The sequence below is a fragment of the Phalacrocorax aristotelis genome, chromosome 3, assembly GCF_949628215.1.
Source record: "Phalacrocorax aristotelis chromosome 3, bGulAri2.1, whole genome shotgun sequence".
NCBI classification, from domain to species: Eukaryota; Metazoa; Chordata; class Aves; order Suliformes; family Phalacrocoracidae; genus Phalacrocorax; species Phalacrocorax aristotelis.
In genome coordinates, this window is record NC_134278.1 from 47,402,093 (window position 1) to 47,421,713 (window position 19,621).

The following is a 19,621-nucleotide window of genomic DNA, read 5'->3' on the forward strand; positions in this document are numbered from 1 at the left end:
GACTTAATAGAGTTTGTTGCAAGATAGACAATCTGAAAAGTGTTAGCTGGGAGCAAGCCTGGAAAAAAAAAAATCTACACAGCAAGGATGCATGAAGCAAGGAGGTGCTCCTCTTGTACTCTAATCCTAGTCATTGTTTTCTAATCCTACTTGATCTCTCTTTGAAGTTGGGTTTTTAAAATTTGTTTGACTCTGTTTTTTTCCTATCTAAAAGACTCATTTTTGGTTGAGTTTTAACAATACCTAACTTTTGAGATTTAAAATGTTTTGAGATTTCAGGGTACTTAATTTATGGAAAGGTGCTGGCAGATCCACCTCAAAGGTTTGTTTCTCAGAGTCTCAGTGAAAAATTTTAGTGCCAATACTGAACATTTAGACACAATTTATCAATGCATATCCATTCCACATATTAAATAAAGCTTAAGCTATTTCCTCAGTGCAGGCCTAACTTATCAAACACATCTGTAAAGACATTCTACAAAATAACAGTCACTGTACTGTTCCTTAGCACTGTAAAAACCTATGATTGATTGTAAATTGACTAATTAATTTTTTTTGAGATTGAAGCATTATCTTAGGCCACAGACTATTTAAATCACAGGAAGCAAACAGCTGTATTAGAATAAATATATCTTTCCTTTCAGCCTGTTACCAAGTGTTGTCCAAAGGACCACTGTGATACTCTTCTGCAATGTTTTTTGCAGACAAGTTTTCTCAATAATGACAGTGTAATAAAGTAATTTGTTCAGTGGTGATGGTTCATTCATTTATAGAAGTAATTTGATTGAAGATGATCAAAGTGACGAGCTAAACAGACTTTGATACATTGTGACTTCGAACACTCATTTCCAGAAAAATATAACTTTAAAAAATGAGGTCTTCATATCACATAAGCACACTCTGGCTCCCAATTCCTCAAGCTTTTACCTGACTCTTAAGGGGACTGTTAAAAGGAGCAACAATTAAGATGGGTGTCATTCCCAATATTCTTGAATGTAGAGATGAGGACAGGGGAAAGTAGAGAGTTGTACTGGTCAACGGTCAATTACATGGACTTGCATTGTGTGTTGTGATGTGAGTGAATAAACATAGATATGCACAGGACTTTGCAAGTTCAGAGCAAAGAACAGCCTTAGTCAAGGAAAAAAAAAAGCAAAAAACCCAACCAAAAAAAGAGGTTGCTCAGAACTGAAATCGGGGATAATTGCTAGTGTCTCTGCTCCTGAAGGGAGATTGTTACCCTGTGTTGTATCAGTGATAAGCATTTGAAGAAAGAAAGGGAGCTCTGCTTCAGAAAGAGCAGACTTGCTGTGATTCCAGGTGGATTGCAGAGCAGTGACAAAAGAGTGGAAGCAAAATCCTTCCCTGCTTGCAGAGTAAAAAGAAAAACAAACAAACAAACAAAAAGGAAAACAGCAACAGTACTTCACCATTCCAGCTTTAATCCTTGATATTATCATTTTTTGCACAAGGAGAAAAGTAGAGGAAAGTTGAATTTGGAGGAGATGGTGAGTGTTAAGTGGTGATGGTAGTGATGGTAGTTTAATTAATTAATTAACTTGAAAATGGCAGTATATTGAACATTGTGAATCAATGGAAAAGAGCTCCACAAATGCCAATCCAGGATTCAATTTACACAAAGAAAATGGGGGAAAAAAAAGGTATATGAAAATTTTATTCTTCCATGTTCCTGGAGCAATATGGTAATGGGTCTCAGTCATATCTCAAGAAAAGGCCTGCAGAAATAAACTGAAGATATCACAGATTTATTGAACTTACAGAATAAAAAGATTGTTTGGAGGTTTGTTTTTTTGTTGTTGGGGTTTTTTTTCATATTTACTGTTCTGTGCAGATCTGTTGAGTCGCATGGAGATTATTACTGTCCAAATACTGTGATTTCATTATTTAAAAGGCCTGCACAATACTATTTTTAGCCAAAACAGCCCCAGATTTTAATGAAAAGACTATTAATAGACCTTTTTGTAGTGATAGGACAAAGGGTAATGGTTTTAAACTAGAAGATGGTACATTCAGACTTGTTATAAGGAAGAAATGTTTTATGAAGAGGATGGTGGAACACTGGAAGAGGTTGCCCATAGAGGTGGTGGACCCCTCAACCCTGGAAACATTCAAGGTCAGGTTAGATGGGGCTCTGAGCAGCCTGATGTAGTTGAAGATGTCCCTGCTCCCTGCAGGGAGGGGTTGGACTAGATGACCTTAAAGGTCCCTTCCAATCTAATCCATTCTAGGATTCTGTGATTCTATACTTTCATAGAAGCACTTAAATGATTTTCAAAGACAGCATGGGAATGCATGGTATATGAATATAATAAAAATGAAAGAAATACTGTAATTTAAGAAGTTAACCTTGGTCCTGTTCTCTTATCTGTAGCTAAATTATGGATTAGACAATGCAAAGATGAAATAGGAGGTTTTAAAAAGTGAAAGTGAAGAATAATAGGGCAAAAAGAAAGAGTACAATACTTAAAAGTCCATTTTTCAAACAGCAGAGATACAGGGTGACCTGTTAGCATCACTGGAGTAATTCATAAGCTGTTTAGTAAAAAATTATTGATAAGGTTGGTGTTATCAACTGTGTAAATACTCAGTTCTGAACTTCAAAGGCTTCTGCATATATATAATTTGTACTAAGCGTACCTGAAATTTGAAAACAGCCAACAATAAAAATTAGTCCCTTGTTAATATTACCTCTTTCTATTTGCTGAGTCATTTTCAAAATAGTAATTTTTCATCCAACTACACATGTTGGTCAATATGTTTGGTAATTATATTGAAACAAAAGCCTTATATGTACCACACCGAGATTTTTTTTAGAGGGGTTGGATATAACAAAAGAAGGGAAAGTTGATTTCTTGCTAAAAAAAATTGCTAAGGTTTAAGTTTCTGACAGCCACTTTAAAAAGAAAAAAGAAAGGTAGCAGACTGTGTCTGAAAAAATATACATCTTAGGGATCAGTACTGCATTAGATGGAAGAATGCACTTAATATCTTTTGAATGGTGTTATTTCCCTTCTGACTCCAGTGAAACTGTGAAAAGGAATTAATTTTAGAGTCAATTGCATCCAGTGTTAGTCACATGATTTGTGGTGGGTATTTTCATTGATTGTGTAAACAGAAAGTGAATGTTTGTGTAATATAGTGTCTCTGCCCCCTGGGAAATTCTCAAGCGTCTTTCCAGTTTACAGCAAAAAACCACCGTGATTGTTATTCTAAACATCCACTGACAGGATGGAGGAGAAGCAGAGGAAACAGTATCAGCATAAGAGAATGTGAATGCCCAGGGCTGCAGATGCTGGCCTTGGTACTGTGAAGACTTGCACCAGAGCTTAACTTTATGCTTTGTAAGCAGTTCTGGTGAGTTTAACTGAACTGTTCAGAGGGCGTCAAGTTAAGTGAATATGCAAAGTTTTGAAAAATAATGAGTTTGGTTGCATTTTTGTTCTTTTCTTAGGTAGTTGCAGCAGACCATCAGAGTGGATGCCTGATTGAAAGGGCAATGGACCTGATTTAAAGCACAGCTGTGGGATTTTTTTCAAATTTGCACTTTACCTCTTATTAGTTATAGAGCGTATTTCTGTGGGTTTCAAAGTAGCTTTTTTCTTCGTTAAACTTTGTCAGCATTTACTGCTTTAAGGTTTTTTTGCAACCAAGGTTTTCAACAAATTCAAACAGGAAAATAATTTAATAATTTCAGAGTATTTAAAATTATTTCAATATTAACCAGGAGTGGTATTAATTTTAAAGTACTTCTCTCAGTTATGATGCCAGTGATAAAAACAACGAAGCAATATATATCTCTTCCTAAACGAGAAATCTAAAGCTTGTCCTAGAGTTGCCTGGTTCCTTCTAACATCTATATAAATGATAACTAGCTGAGATGTAAATGCCTACAGGATAGGCATTGTGAGTCCCAGTCTGGCTGACTGAGCTACACTTCTTGAATCCAGATGTTTTTTAATGCATCCACCCTGAGGCCTCTCTTATTAAAGTTACTGTCCTAAGTGATGTAAACTGGGTTTTTTTTTGCATATTAGGTGGAATGAAACATATAAATATATGCCAGATGATACTCTTTACATCTTCACTGGCAATGGCGACACAGTTCTACAGGTTTTTCATCTAAGAAATAAAGGAAGAGCTACTTCTACAATATTTGCGTCAGAGATATTGGCATGATATTGTAGCCATGGCTATTTCATAAAGCTTTGGGCATATATACCTTGCCAGATATCAGCTCACTTGAATTAGCTACGTATGTGTTTTAAGCTGGTAACCTGTCTTTGGCAGCTTCACTTGATTTTATGTAATACACACAACACTGTACACAATGGAAATGTACCATGGTTACTCTTGCCTGTAGTTTGTAGTATTATCCACATTTCGTGGTGGGTATGACTTCAAGTGAAAGAGGCTGAGAAACTACAAGGCTGTTGTCAATGATTAATAATTAATATATTTACATATGTTGCTTTATTATTGGTGATGTTTTTCTTGCAAGCTAGACATACTAGCATAGAAAGTAAGCATACTCCAGACATATCACTAGAACATATTAATGCAACAGGTCCATCCTTAGAATAAACAGCACGTAAGGCATGTTTAAATTTACACTCCTTTTTGGCTACAACAGCATTTTAATACCTGAGATATCTATCTTTACCCAGCAAGCTCGTGAAATCACAATATTTCTTCATGATTTTGTTTAGGTAGCTCTGGTTGCTTCACTGTTGTTTCAGGCTGTGCTTAAGGCAAACTTCAGGAGATGGGTTGCAACGTATAATCCTGAAGTCTCAAGCAGGAATTAAATTACCTTGTTTTAATGCCTGGACATATGATATTTCTGTGAAAATCTTGTAAGACCTTTCTGACTGTATAGTTTAAAACATTGCTACCACTTTGCTGATTTTCATGCTTGCCTTAATTAACGATTTGTAATCAAACTTAACATGTGACCAAATTCTGTAGAGAATTGCTTTTGACTTTGGTAGGAAGATCATATTGAGCATATTTATCTGTTACATATGCCAGGAAAACTGTGTTTGGGTTTTCTTTTATATATTGCTTCATGCTCATATATTTCAAGAAAGAGCGAATGGAAGTGGTGAGAAAAAGACAGGTCTCCAAAGGGTAAATGCATAGTATTCAGCCAAGTTCACTTCATTCTCACTGTAAACATTAACACAGCAGGTTACATGTGCAATATCTGGTTGTACATGCAGTGTTAAAGTGCAGAATATTAATAACAGAGATCACAGTAAAATCAATATGATTACCCTGAGAATTTTAACAATGAGGGTAACAATTTAAACAAAAATATTGCTTTGCTTCTCCTTTTATCATGTTTTCATTGTTTTAGTACTCATTTCCCACTTCTACAGGATAGGAAGAAATTGAAATGAAACAAAAAATATGGGGCAAGCTGTGTGAATTAATATGAATTCAAATGAATGCTAGAATGCTCTAGCATTCTCCTTGGTAAGTTTTGAATTGGGATAAAATGTACTGTGATAATTTTTACTGAAACACTACTCTGGGAAAAAAGTTAAGAAATTACTTTTTCAGTAACAGTATTTCCATTGATATGCAGTCATATAATCTGAAGTTAACAATCTAAAGGAAGAGCAGAAAACAACAGATTTCATATGGACTATTAGCTCATTTTGGTGGTAATAAAATCTTTTATTCTTACTATGGAATTATTAGGAAACAGGACTATATTCAGTATTTCTATGAGTCTCTATCATTCTCTCGCAGTTTATTGACGTTAGCTGTTTACTAAAAATTTTGTCCAGGGAAAATACCTTTCCTCTCATCCACGGTATGGTTTTAAACCATCTAATATTCTTAAACCATTCCTAACAGATATTTGTCTAACCTGTCCTTAAAATCTCTGGTGACAGAAGTTCCAAAAACTCATGTGATAATCTGAGAACTCCCTTATTCTTTCTAGATAAAGAATTTTTGTTTTCATTTTTGGTAATCTGAATCAATTTGAATAATCAATTTATATGTATTGCTTTTGTTCATCTCTTTGGAAATAGATTATTCCATTCTCTCTGCATCAATTATTACTAATTCTTTAACCATTATCTTTCCTGTCTTTCCCTAAACTGGACTAACAATCAGAATTTTTCTATTCCTTTGTAGACTTTTGATTGTGGACAAAGGTGGAAAATGTTGAGACATCTGGGCAATAAAACAGGGATAGTGGCTTGAATTAAACCTGAGGATTCTGTTTAAACTTTACATCTTAATGACACATTTGAAAAATTCACTCTAAAACCACATAAGTGGTTAGGAACTTCATACTAAATCTTTACAGGCACAAACAGTTTGAAACCTATCTTATTATGAAGGAAATATAGAAGAACACATACCAGTCTTGTGGAAAGTGTCGTCTTTATCCTTTGTGACGAATTAGGTCATTGAGATGTTTATATTGTAATCTTTTTAAACAGGGATTGAGCTGCATTTTTTAGTAGGTAACTCTGACAACTCCAGGTATTGGTTATTTCAATTTATCCACTGTTCCTTCTTAATTTCCTTTGGAAATCTTATCAGAAAAGAATGTAATGTAACATATGCAAAGAAAATGTCCTGATCATCTTGAATAAGGAAAAAAATTACAGTAGAGCAGATTCTAATGTGAGAATTTGTTTTAAACTCTGAAGTCTTGTCTGGGTCAGTCTGCCTGGAAACGTGACAACTTGCATGGACTAAAAGAGCATTCTTTCTTTTCCTGAGAAGTCAGAAACATTTAGAAGTTACAAATGATTCTTCAGGTAAAAAATAATGTACATGCAGTTAAGAACAATTATCAGCATAGCTGTGTGCATTCATGTTGCAAGATGAAAGTGTCTAATATTTCATTTGATGGAAGCAAGAAAATATGACAGTCATTGAAGAAGAGACGTCAATACCTGCATAGGTTAGGAATGAGAATAATTATTTTGATTGGGTTAGGGAGATTTGGAATAAAATAAATTTGAGATAAAGAAAATGAAATGGAAAAAATAGGTAAGGAAGGAGAATTAAAAACTGAACAGAACACAGGGAAGACTCAATGTAAAACTGATGGAGTGAGAGAAGCACTTTGGTGTAATAAATATATTTAGGGTAAGAATGCTGAGCTGATAAATTAAGCGAGAGAAAAAAACTGTCTGGTGAATTGAAAGAGATCAAACAGAGGGAATGTGATAAACCAGTGGCAAACAGCAGGAAGATGATGTACTGGGTGAGGAAAAATGCTCAGGAAACAAAACTCTTCTTTTAAAGGAGTAAACTGAATTAATTTTGGTATAAATACAGGTGAAAAAGTAGGCTGAAGAAAGAATGGAGGGAAAGAATAGTAGAATTCTGAATAGGTTTTCCAAGTGTAAGTTGAAAGAGGTGAATCCTGAAACCAAGAAGAAAACAAAGGAAGGAAAATTTTAAAGAAAAGAGAATTAAGAATAATATGTAAAGACAGAGTAAGCTCTATATCTGTATGTGTGTATGAATACTTATATGTTGTATGTATAAAATTATTGTAAATTGCTTTATAACCCCCTCTTAAAAAGTCTAAATGGCTTACCAATTGGACAGATGAAACGAAAAAGCTGTTTGTGTGCAGGAACTTTCAAAATTGCAGAAAATTGTGTGTGTGTGGGGACCCAAACCAAAAAATGCTCACCATAAAAAGAAGCTGACACTGGGTGTATTACTGAGACCATATTCAGGTGAGCATACTTTTTCAGAAAAGGAGTTCAACCCCAGGTTGTAGTACATACTGTACATTGTAAAGGAATTCCTTTCCACTTCAATCTAGTTTGCTACCTCTGTGTGAGTGAAAAAAGGCTTCTCAGCTAAACTGTGGGCTAGGGTGTTTTTCCAAGAAGGATGTAGTGATATTGCTGAAGGCAAACACACTCTCCTGTTGTCAACCCCTTCGGCATAATGTGTTCACCATGCCATTTTCTCCATTGTGCTAGGACTCTTTTTCCTCTCTAAAGCATTTTGGAGAGTTTATATTCAACCATGAGGCCAAAATTGCCAAGCATATGTTTGGCAGGAAAGTAGTTTTTCTGTCAGCCTCAATTTTGATACAATGATTGATGAACTGTACTCAGAAGAATGTGATAGCCTTGTTTTGCTATGACAGTAGAGCTGATTTTGTTTGAGTAAATCTAAATAAAACAAACACTGAGAGGACAATATCTGAAAAGCTCTAGGGTAATAAACTTTTATGTTCCTCTTCCTCTCTTTGTCAAGCAGAGAATCTCTCTGACTTTTTTTTTGGGGGCACATAGTCACAAAACATTTCATATGGTACAGAATTTAAGGAGAACAGGTTTGCAGTAGTATGACAAGCATAATGGTGCCAGTTAACATTTCAGAACTGAGATATGACTGGCCACCTGGGAAGAGAGGTAATTTAAGGTCAACATGAGTAAGAATAAAGCTGAGACCCACTTATTTCATCTGCAGCAGCTATGATGCCAAAAGACTGCTATTAAAGTGCAAAAATGAAGTAGTCTATGTTCCAGCAATAACTCATTCATAAGTTTCAGTAGATGTGTCACATCACTTTTGTTCCAAGCACATGGCTTTAGTGGAATTAAAAGCTCCTTTCAAGCCAATGTCATCTAGTTCAAAGGAAAGACTGGTATGGCACTATTTAAATAATAATTTAGTGTAAGTTTCAGTTCCCCATGAAAAACAGGAAATGAAGTTGATAATGCGATAGAAAGTTAATCTTATTAGTAACAGCCTAAAATTGTGCAAATTGCCTGCTGCCCAGAGGAAAGAAAAAATCTTATCCATACAAAGTTTGCTAAGCTTGACTAACTTCATCAGTTCAGTGTGGAATTCCTTCTGGATATTGTTATACATATATTTACTTGTTTGTGGCACCCAAATATACTTGAAACTAGGCAACTTTCCCCATCAAGGTACAGTACCTTCTGGATATTCACATGCAATACATATGTGCAAAGGGGTGCATGTGTGCAAAAATAAAGTAGGTGTAAAACTGTACTTCATTATGGTTGCTAATAATAAATCATAAATATTGGCTTGTTCTGGTTCTTCTATGCCTATGTAAGTGATCATTTTTATTTAATGTTTTTCATGAAATCAAGTCAAATAATGTATTTGAAAGTATATTTGTGCTTCATATGCAATTGACAATGACATAAGACTCTTTCCCATTAAAGTCATTATGTCAAACTATATGAACAATGACTTATTTTTTTAATCCTCTGAAGATAATTTGATCAGTTTAAATGAAAAGAGAAGGGTACTCCAGTTTAGTTCCTCCAAATTAAGTGTCCATGATTCCTAAAGAGAGAAAATTTTGTCTAACAGGTCATTTTCTAAACTTTGGGAAATAATTCCCCAGTTTTATAGGTACATGTACAGGTAGGTAGTCATCTTTGTGCATACTCCCTATATTATGAAATGTTAAGTTAATGCTTAAAAGGAATAAGTAAAGCTGGAGTTTCTTCATAGATCTTCTTTAATAGCCTACTGCAAACAACAAAGTTTGACCTGGAGAGAAACAAAACAGCTCTCTTACATACTCCTCACATTTCTCATTTCTGGCATCTTAAGAGAAAAATCAGTGAAAAGACAGATTTCATTTTCAGAAACAAAGAAAAGGAGGCAACTGACATCTCAGTGCAGCTATTGCTAGGCTGCTAACATCACCTGATCTATTATGAAGCTAGCTTTAATTTCTGTGCCGTAGAAAAGCTTATACAGGTTAGCTAGGCACAATAAAAGCCAAAAGAGAATACAACTTTTTAAATAAATTCACCTAGGTAGTGAACATATAGGAAGAAAGTACCATTAAATTTAAAAGGTAGGATTTACATTAGAAGAAATGTTTGTCAACTCACCGAGAGTTAATTGCTCTGGAAATTAGAAAAATCTGTTTCCAGAATATGAAAGGTCTAGAACATCTTTTCAGTACTAGCAGCAGAGATATGAAAACCCAGCTGTATATGGGTCTGTAGGACAGAGCCAAAACAATCCATGAGCAGATTGCAGGCCACTCAGGGTAAGGAGACTCTCTTCATTTTCATATTCTTGTGACTCCAAAATAATAATTCCAATACAGTCTTTTACTATTGTAGTGAATATTCATTATGTCATATTCATTATTTCAGTGTGAGATTTATTGTTGTGTTTCTATATTTTAACAATAATAATTTTACATTGATTGTGATTCTTATGAAAACATATAATGCATAAGACATTTCAGAATGTCTGTATGTATCTCTCTGATTTCTTTCCTTCCTTCCTATAAAATACCATCAACATTTAAAAGACTTGCTGTGGTGTTCATTATTCTGTTACAGAAGATAAAGCTACATGGATACATAAAACTACATAGTGCTTTTTTAGTGAGATTTTGGAGTCCACTCTTGCCTGTCTCTTTAATTATTTCATTCACCTCTTGTATCTTGTGTTTTATACAGGGACAGCACCTGTCTTTTCCTACACATATAGAACTAAAACATAAATATGTTTGTTCTTTGCATTTGTGGATAACTGTCATATATTCAGAAGTCATAACACAGTCCTGTGCTAAAGAATTGGGTAGAGCTGCTTCTAAGTCCTTTCTTCCTATGAAACATATTCCATCTTTAAGAAAGATACCTGAAAGGAAGAACAAATAAATTAGCCTCCCCCAACAAAAAAAAAGGTAAATATTTTTCAGATTTGCTGTAAGATATGGTTTAAAGTTCAGATCAGCCAAAGAATGCTGAAGGGGTCTTATAGCACATCAGAATGGTGATGTCTCTTGAGTACCTGACAAAGTGTGCAGAAAACCTTTTCTGGGACCCAGCCTCTGCCAAGGACTTACAGCCTTGTATTTGATGATACTTTTCAATACATAGCTAATTTAGCTCTTATTCATGTGCAGTGACTCCTTTCTCAGTTGGGCACTTTATGAACTTAGCAAGTCTACTGTGTTTTTTCAGTCCACAGATTTCAAAAACTTACCATTCTGTTGAATCAAAACGGATTTCCTACAGGACAACAAAAAGCAATGCTCCGCACTGAAGGTTATTTTGTAAAGCCTTAGCTTTCAAATGAACTTCAGTTCTTTTGGCTATAGACCCCCTGGAAAATAAATGGTTATGAGATTTATTTATTTTTAATGCAACAATGAAAAAATTTACTTTTTCTTACTCATTTCATGTTCAAATAGCTAAATAATTACTGCAGGGAAAAAAAAAGTTAGATAAAATCAGCACTGGACAGATAATTCTAGTGTTTATGGAGAGTGCTTCTGATAGGTGGGCATGAATGAATATCAGGATTAGTACAGAAACTTCTTTTTCATTGTAGTGGTGGGAGCTATGTCTAATAAATAACTAAAATCTATGGGATTTCCATGTTTACAAAAAAAAAAAAATCACTGGAGGTTCTTAGAGTATAGTCATATGCTATACAGTGTGGTTTCTGGTATACACGTGAGGAAACTCTTTGTTTTCTTGCAGGAAGTTTTCACAGAGCTATGACACAGTGTTCCATCTTGTAAGTTTTTCTCATAGTAATGGACAATGTTGCTTCATTCCAACTTAGAAACCACTGTCTAATTATACTGAAAGTAACTAGAACAGAGTGAAATGATAATTTTAGAACAAATGCTTATATGGCAGTGAGGAAGATTTTTTTAAAAAGGTCTGCTGACAAGGAAAAAATAAAAAATAGTCAAATAAACTAAACAATTGCATGAACAATATTCTGCAAAATCAGGAACAAAGCACTAAAAAAATTTAAAAGCAGCAAAACATAAGCAAATGCTTATTAACTAAGCAATATCAGCTTTGTGAACAGAATGAGACAGAAATCACCGGGAAAAAATAGCTTATATTCATGCAATTCATGCACTCCTGTAATCATGTGATCACACATTTAAGAACAAAATTACAGTTGCATATATAACCGTGGAGAAAGTAAAGGTTACATATGCAAGTTTTATCTTGCAATTTCTCTTTAGAACTTGACTTTTTAACTTTAATAATGATGATGTGCTGAAAGTGTAATTTCCTAGGGTTTTGACGAAGTAAACAGAAAATGTTAATTCCATAGAAGTCAGTAGAAAATGCAGATACATGATGATGACATTTAGAGACAGTAGATACCTTTGGCCCTTGAGCTTGAGTGAGCCAATGATGATATTAATAGATTATCAAGCTCTGTGGAATAAGATTAAGTAGAGAATGGCACTGGAAGATGATTTCCCTGTAGCAGCTTGCAAGAGTCACTTCACTGGTTTTGCAAATTTTTCTGACATTATATCGAGGACTCAAGAATTTAATTTTATCCTATGGGCAGGATGTCCCTAAATAGTCACAGTGTCATATGCTTTCTCTGTCCCCTGTCACATTATATGCCTAGCGTAAATATGTATAGAGATATACACATGGATCACACTTTCTGTCCTTGTTTATTGATCTGTCTCTTTTACCTTCTCTCTCTCCTTATCATCATGTGAAGATTCCCACTCTTTTTACTTTACTGTGTTCTGTTTCTAGTTCAGAGAGATTTTCTGGGGATTTTGTGATGCCACTGAACCAATTCCCTGTGTGTCTCTGTGCCGTTTGGGAACCGGTTAGCAGAGCAACGATGGTACCAGACCTTACTTGCGGTGCTTGGCACCGCAGCTACCCATGAACTGTTTCACCTTTGAATGAGTAGATGCACAGTAAAGATTAAACAAACAAACAAATAAACAATGAAAACAACTTTTGAGAACATAACCACCAGTTTTTCATGTTCCTCTACTGGACCTCTTTTGCTGAAACTCTCAAAAAATTTCTGTATCAAACAGAAAACCACCTTGCAAAATTTCAGACTGAGCTATTAAAGTCACATACAATTGTAGCAGTCAGAGGAAGAAAGAATAAAAGCCTAATCTTAAGTCTTGATGGTCCTAAAATAATTTCTTTCTCTTCTAAAGTATTTTTATTTCCTTTAGAGTTGTTATCTGTGTAGTCCAGTAACATTTGTTTCACATTCCCATCTTTCTTCCATAGTTATGCATAATTCTTTTTTTGTGCATTTGATTATCAGTTAAACTTCTGCATTTGGGCTGTTCAAATGAATTCCAAGTTAGTCAAATGAGACAAAACATCTTCATTGACCTTCAAGCCAAACTGGGAAGAAATAAAGCAAGAACGGATTTTCAGTGTCTCCCTCTGCTGAACAGTCCTAGATAGCACTGATAGAGATGAATGAAGATGCCGCTTTTAAGGATGAGGCTTTGTGCTAAATTATGTTAAGACAAAATGTTACATACTGATAAACAGAAAGGGAAACTACTTTCTTACTGCCAGAGTCTGCCACATCATTTTATATGCACTCAGAGAGGAGGGAGAACAGAGGACTAAAGAAAGATCTTTCTCCTTATGACTCAACAACAAAACAGCACAGTAAGGGTTTCTAGCCTTTTCTGAGCTGACACCTTCTCACAGACAAGCTGCAGCAGTCCAGTTTAGGTACAGGATGCAGGATTAGTGTTCATCTATAGAAATAAGTGATGGTATATGAATTGTTATTAATAGCTATGAACTATTTCAAAAACAAATGGCTAAAGAACACTCAGGAAAATATTAAAGATTTATTTCCTAGGTTTTCAGAGATAAGTAGTGATTTTCAATGTCTCTCTTCTTCTCTACTCGTATGGAGTAACACTGAGTGGGAAGTTCTCAATATGTTCTCAAAATCATAGCTTTAAACCAGCTCAAAATAGATAAAATGAATATTTTCAGTTTTAAGAAAACCAAGATATGAATATGCAGAAAAAATTTAATTTGTATGGCAAAACAAGGATCTCAAATGATTACTAAACAGATAAAAAACAAAATGTACGCCATAGGTGGCAGGCATTTGATAGCTTTACTTCTATTTCTGATGTATCTTACACTGGTCACTGGGTAGCATTCTAGGCATGAACAGTTGTTAACCTGTCCTGACACTGTCATTTTTGTTGCTGTTAATACATATGTGTTTTCAAACAGTAAGTTCTTTCATAAAGTAAAACTACCAAGGAAAAAAACCTTGAGCCAAAAAACCCTCTAGAATGATCCTACTTATTCTTGTCTGTGCCTCAAGATGGGCACAGCCCGAGTAACATAATTTGATTTAGTCAAGCCATGAAAGAATGGTCCCAGCATACACACAGAAAGAGGAAGTATTTCATTTGCATGTAGAAGCACTTGAGGCACATCAGCAACATACTTTACCGCTAAGTGGAAGCCTTGCACGCCAACTGGCATAGCAGGAGTAATATTCTAACATACTCCCCAGTGCTAACCATTATAATTTTAGACTGTGCATTTTTGGAGGCTTTAAATTCTGTTCACCTTTCCATTTCCAAAAAAGATGATTGAATTCCTTTTTCTAGAAACAAGATGCTTTGCAAATGACAGCTCTTTTTATGTTTTCCTTTGCTTATTTTGTGCATGCCACAAATTGCCAGTATGCCTTAGAATAAAAGCAGAAAAAATGATACTCAGGCAAAGAACTAACAATGAGCTAATGCTAAACTTTTCAAACTAATGACTTGATATTTATGACCACATGCTTTTCATAAAAACAGTAATTATATGGCCTAAATATAATAGACCTCTTCTTTAGATTTCCTAATAAAATAAAAAATTCCTTCTTCCTGATTTTGACTTTCATTGTTACACATCACATTCAGCATGGGAAAATAATGGAGAATAAATATAGTCCTTCTGAAATAGTGAATATATAAATATTCTCTAAGACGGTGTTAATAATGAATACAAACTTTATATGAAACAGGAAAGCCATGAAACAGAGATTATTTTTGCACTGGATTCTTTCCCACCCAGGGAAAGAAGTAGAAAAGGATCTGTGAATGATCTTTACCTGAAGAGGAGATTTTGATCTTATTTGATGTATGAGGACAGGCAGGAGCCCTTAGGCTCCTTAGCCCTTTGCTTTCTTGGGAACAGGTTACCTGCAGAATACTTTTTTCCATGTTTTGTTAGAATCTGCATACTAAAGTAGCTACTGATGGGTGCAAATAAATTATTTAATGACATGTTACCCAGCCTGGATTCAGATTCCTCCTACACATGTTATGGAACTGTGAGGAAAACCATATTTAAGTATTGGTTCCTCATAAGCCTTTTCACTGCCCTCAGTCTGTCTCACTGTGCAATCTGAATGCGATGCAAAGTGGCTATAGAAGCATCCAAGAAAGCTGGAGACTACTGAACTGAAGCTTATTTGTAACCATACAGTCTTGACAACCAAGAACTCATCACATTAAAAAGCACACATTAAACTCTGTTAAACTGCAGCTGGCACCCAAATTAGCTTATTTCAAGCCAGTTATTTCTAGGCTTCACTACTGTCACTACTGTGATTTTATACACAGTTAATTGCGTAATTCCTGTGGACAGCATTAGTGGCTTTTTAGTCACGTTAGTAAAAGAAATTATTTGCCTATCCCTTTGTTGATTCACTAAAACACTGGGGGTTTGCCAGTATCAAAATGATTATTAAACCAAAATGACTGATCAAACATGTATTTCCCATTTATGAAACTTGATTTAAAGTGCGACTTTAAGCATGATTATTTCTGCCTTTAAGCAGGGAAATGGAACTAAAGACCTCTTCCAGCAGCACCCAGCAAATGACAGACCATAAAAGATTATCCTTGAAGGTATGGAAGTGTTCCACCATCAAATGACATGGTATTTGTTTGTCTGACTAATGAGGTGAATGCAGAATTGTGATCTGCAGGGGGAGTTTTGTTGTTGGGCCTATTGAAACAGTGCCTGAGATAGTAACATCATTGTTCAACAGTCATGGTTGTGCGATCAGTGATGAGTCCTGGCTCAAAGCAGCATTTTTTTGTTTGACCTATGCATTTACCCTGTGTTCCCAGTGGCTTATTTCTATTCCTGTTGCCCACTTTGCATTCCTTTTATTTCCATTGTCTAAAATCATAGAACATAAAAGTTGTAAAACATTATACATTATGACAATGATTTCATTTTGGCTTTTGTATTTTCTTCAGTTCACTGTAATTGCTATAGTTACCTGTAGGTATTTTTGTATAATTAAAAATCTAATTAATAAAAAATGTTGGCTTAGTTTTGTCATCATGTTCTTGCACACTGATACTTTAACGGCCATAAAGATCTCTCTGTGGAAGGTCAGCTGTGCTAACAGAGAGCTGTGGCAAAAGTAATATCCAAACATGTGACTGGGCATCAAAATGTTACTATTTCAAATGCAGCTAGAGATTCTCCTCGTTTCTGATCACAGAGGGAATCAAGTGCTGCCAGCTTGTCACTTTTCATACCCAAAAAGTTGTCTTAGCAGTCTTTGCTTTTGGTGCCATTATACACTTTTGTGCAATGACCATTAATGTTTTCACATATTAAGAAGAATAAACCATAATTCCATATGGAATCCACATGGAATGGAACGCATATCCATAAATCACACACTGTTTCCTCTGAAGAGCTCTTCCAGTTGATCTGAGGTACTTAAGTCTTCAAAACGAATTCTATGAACCATGCAGCACTTATTACAAATGCATTGTGGACATGGTGTACTAGCAAAACAAACAGGAGAAAACTCCTAAATAGAATGTAGGACATCCCTGTGTCTGCTCAAGAGAAATACAGTTCAGGAAGAAAAGAGATGTATATTAACAAGACATCGTAACTCAAAGGCATGTACCTGATGGTCATTCACCCATAAATACTGGTGCTTTCAGGAATGTTTTATAGGTCAAAACAGGTCATGTTGTTTTCTCTATAAATGACAGTTCTGAAAGTTCTTGCACTGGTAAATTGGAGCTGAGAACATCCCTGTACAAACAGTCCAGATTTGACAGGGCAGTAAGCGTGAATAAAAATGTGGTTCACAAGAGTCCAAATGTATGTTTCTGATAGCTGTTCAGAGATTTATCCCTTTCATGAATTTAAGCTGATGAGGGTAATTTCAATTTATAAGAGTAAGCTAGTAGTAGTTACTGGGAAACAGATCTTTCTCTGTGTGTGTTTTAATCAGAATTTTAGTGTTTGAGTAAGGGTGTGACTAGGAAACTAGAAACAATTCCATAATCCAAAACTAAGTTAATGAAAATAAGAATGTAGAGGAAATAACTTGTCCATGTATGTTTGTACATGTGTATGTGTGTGGGGTGGGAGTTTGAGCTGACCCTGCGCATTCTATCTCTATTCCAGCAAAGCACTGAAGCGGATACATGGTTAGTGGAGGCTGCACCTTTTGTGATTGAACCCTTAATGCAGTACTGTTTCATTTCCAGAAGATTCAGTCTGCACCTGGTCAGATCACATATGCATTTCATTCGGATTCAGTCAGATCTCAGATATTTCTCTCAAACTCCATCTGTTTCTTCCCCTCCAAAAAGGAATATGAGACAATATTCAGAAATCCCTGTATAGTAGTGAGGAAGCTATTAATATTTTATGCATGCATTTAACCATTTTAACTTTCAAATGACAGTGTTACTTTATTCTCACATTTCCTTTCTCCCACCATCACTGAAAAAACAAAGCAATTCTGGAGCTGCTTAACTATTTTTCTCTTCTATATAGATTTTTTCCCAACATATAATACTACCTGGTATTAATAAATTACTCTTTTATATAAAAAATCTATATTGTTGCTTTAAGATTTTAATAATTTCAAAATACCTTGAGGGCATTATTCCTCCAAAGCATGTGTAAGACTTTCAGTAACACCTAATGAGTTACTCTTGCTCATCAAAGTGAAAATATGCCCTATAGTGTTGCATCTAATTTTCTTTTTTCCTCTTTGTCCTTTTCCGTAGGTTACTGCTTGGTAATGAGATGTTAATGAGGATACGACAGAATATTTAAAATAAAAAATCAGAAATTGAGTTATCTTAACACTGAAGTCATTCTTTCAGTATCATTATACAGCAAGGCAAGATACAGAGCCCTTACAGCAATACTTCTTAAAATACTTAGTATAATTTTAGAACTCTTCATCTCATCACCAGAGGAAGAAAATATTTTCTTCAGTCCAGAATGAGTTAGAGTGATCCCAATATTGGCTGTGCTGCCTTTAAAAAGGGACACTTGACTTCCATTTTGGTAATGTGAAATCTTTAACCTGGGAAATGTCAAACTGATTGTTTCTTTCCCAGATATTACCCAGGTGAGGTTTTCCCAGTTCGCTTCTAACCTTGCTGTCAGCTCACTTTAATGGAATCTTATAAAACAGTCTTCATGCTCTCCTGCCCAGCATGTGATCTTCCTTCAGTTTTCCTAAATGAAAACAGTGAAATCCTCTGTATTGTTTAGCTGGCACCTGTCTCCCAAACTGACATGAGATCAAAACCAACTATTATTTTCACCACTGAGGCAAGAATTAATGGAAAGAAAGTTTAGTGAGCAAAGTATAGAAGCTATTAACTTTCTGATACTTTTTATTTTAGATTTATTGGCTCCCACTTCAGATCTGAAGCTAAAGTTTTATCTAACTGTTAATATATGGGCTCAGTCTTTTTTGGATTTTGCAATCTGTTATTGCAGGACAAACTTATCTGAACTTTTCTTTCACAAGTTCAGATGAGATCAGCTAAGCCATTTGTGTATTTTCATGATCCCATCTTGATACACATGACACTGTGACATACAGACAGGATAGAAATAGCATGTGTGAACACATATATTAGTCTACAGGTTACCTTCACCCTGCTGTCTGAAGCACTTTCAGTAGTGTGGAAATTTTTCACCTAGATAGTACCAGTTTAGGGTCACTAACTCATTTCTTTTCATAATTTGTTAATAGCTCATTTATCAAACTCATCGAAGAGAAGGCAAAAGATTATAATGCACAGCTAAACCACCTTTGCTAAACTTTTTCCGAAGGTTTCCCTTTTCTCCCCACTCTTTCCCCCATCATTATTTTTAAATGGGGGAAAAAAAAAGCATTTTCATGATGTCCCCTCCATCTAAAGCAAGAAATTCCATACCAGTTAAGATGGGTTTTTTTGTCCCTAGCTATTTTTTCATGAAGGTATACCACCAACTCACATGGGTTCAGCCAATGAATTTTTATCATTTATAGGTAAACTTCTTTGACAGCCTTTCTTCTGTAGCCCACAAACCCAGAGGATACCTGCTCTACTTTATTTTTCAGTGCTGTTTTCCTTGCAGCACTTTGCCCTTTATATTATCATTACCCAACATTCTCTTGAGAGTAACCCTTCTACAGAGATCATTGAGGATGTTGTCTTATTGCTGTTTCCCAAAGAGTGATCTTATACCTAGATCAAATAAAAGCTTTTCAGCTTCTTTGGCTTGACACTGACTTGCTGAGCTGTCTGATCTTGCTTAGTTAATGTTGTATGGTCTTGTATTATCTATCAATAAAACTGTTAAATAATTAGATTTGTATATTTTTTCACAAATGTAATAGAAACCTTGAAATAAAGAGCCTGAAAACACCTCAGAAATTAAGATTGAAAAAAATTATTTCAGATTTCCCAGTTCAAGACTCCTTAGAAGACAACAATTAACAGAACACAAGCCACCACTAAGGGTTTTTTGGGCTTTGGGGC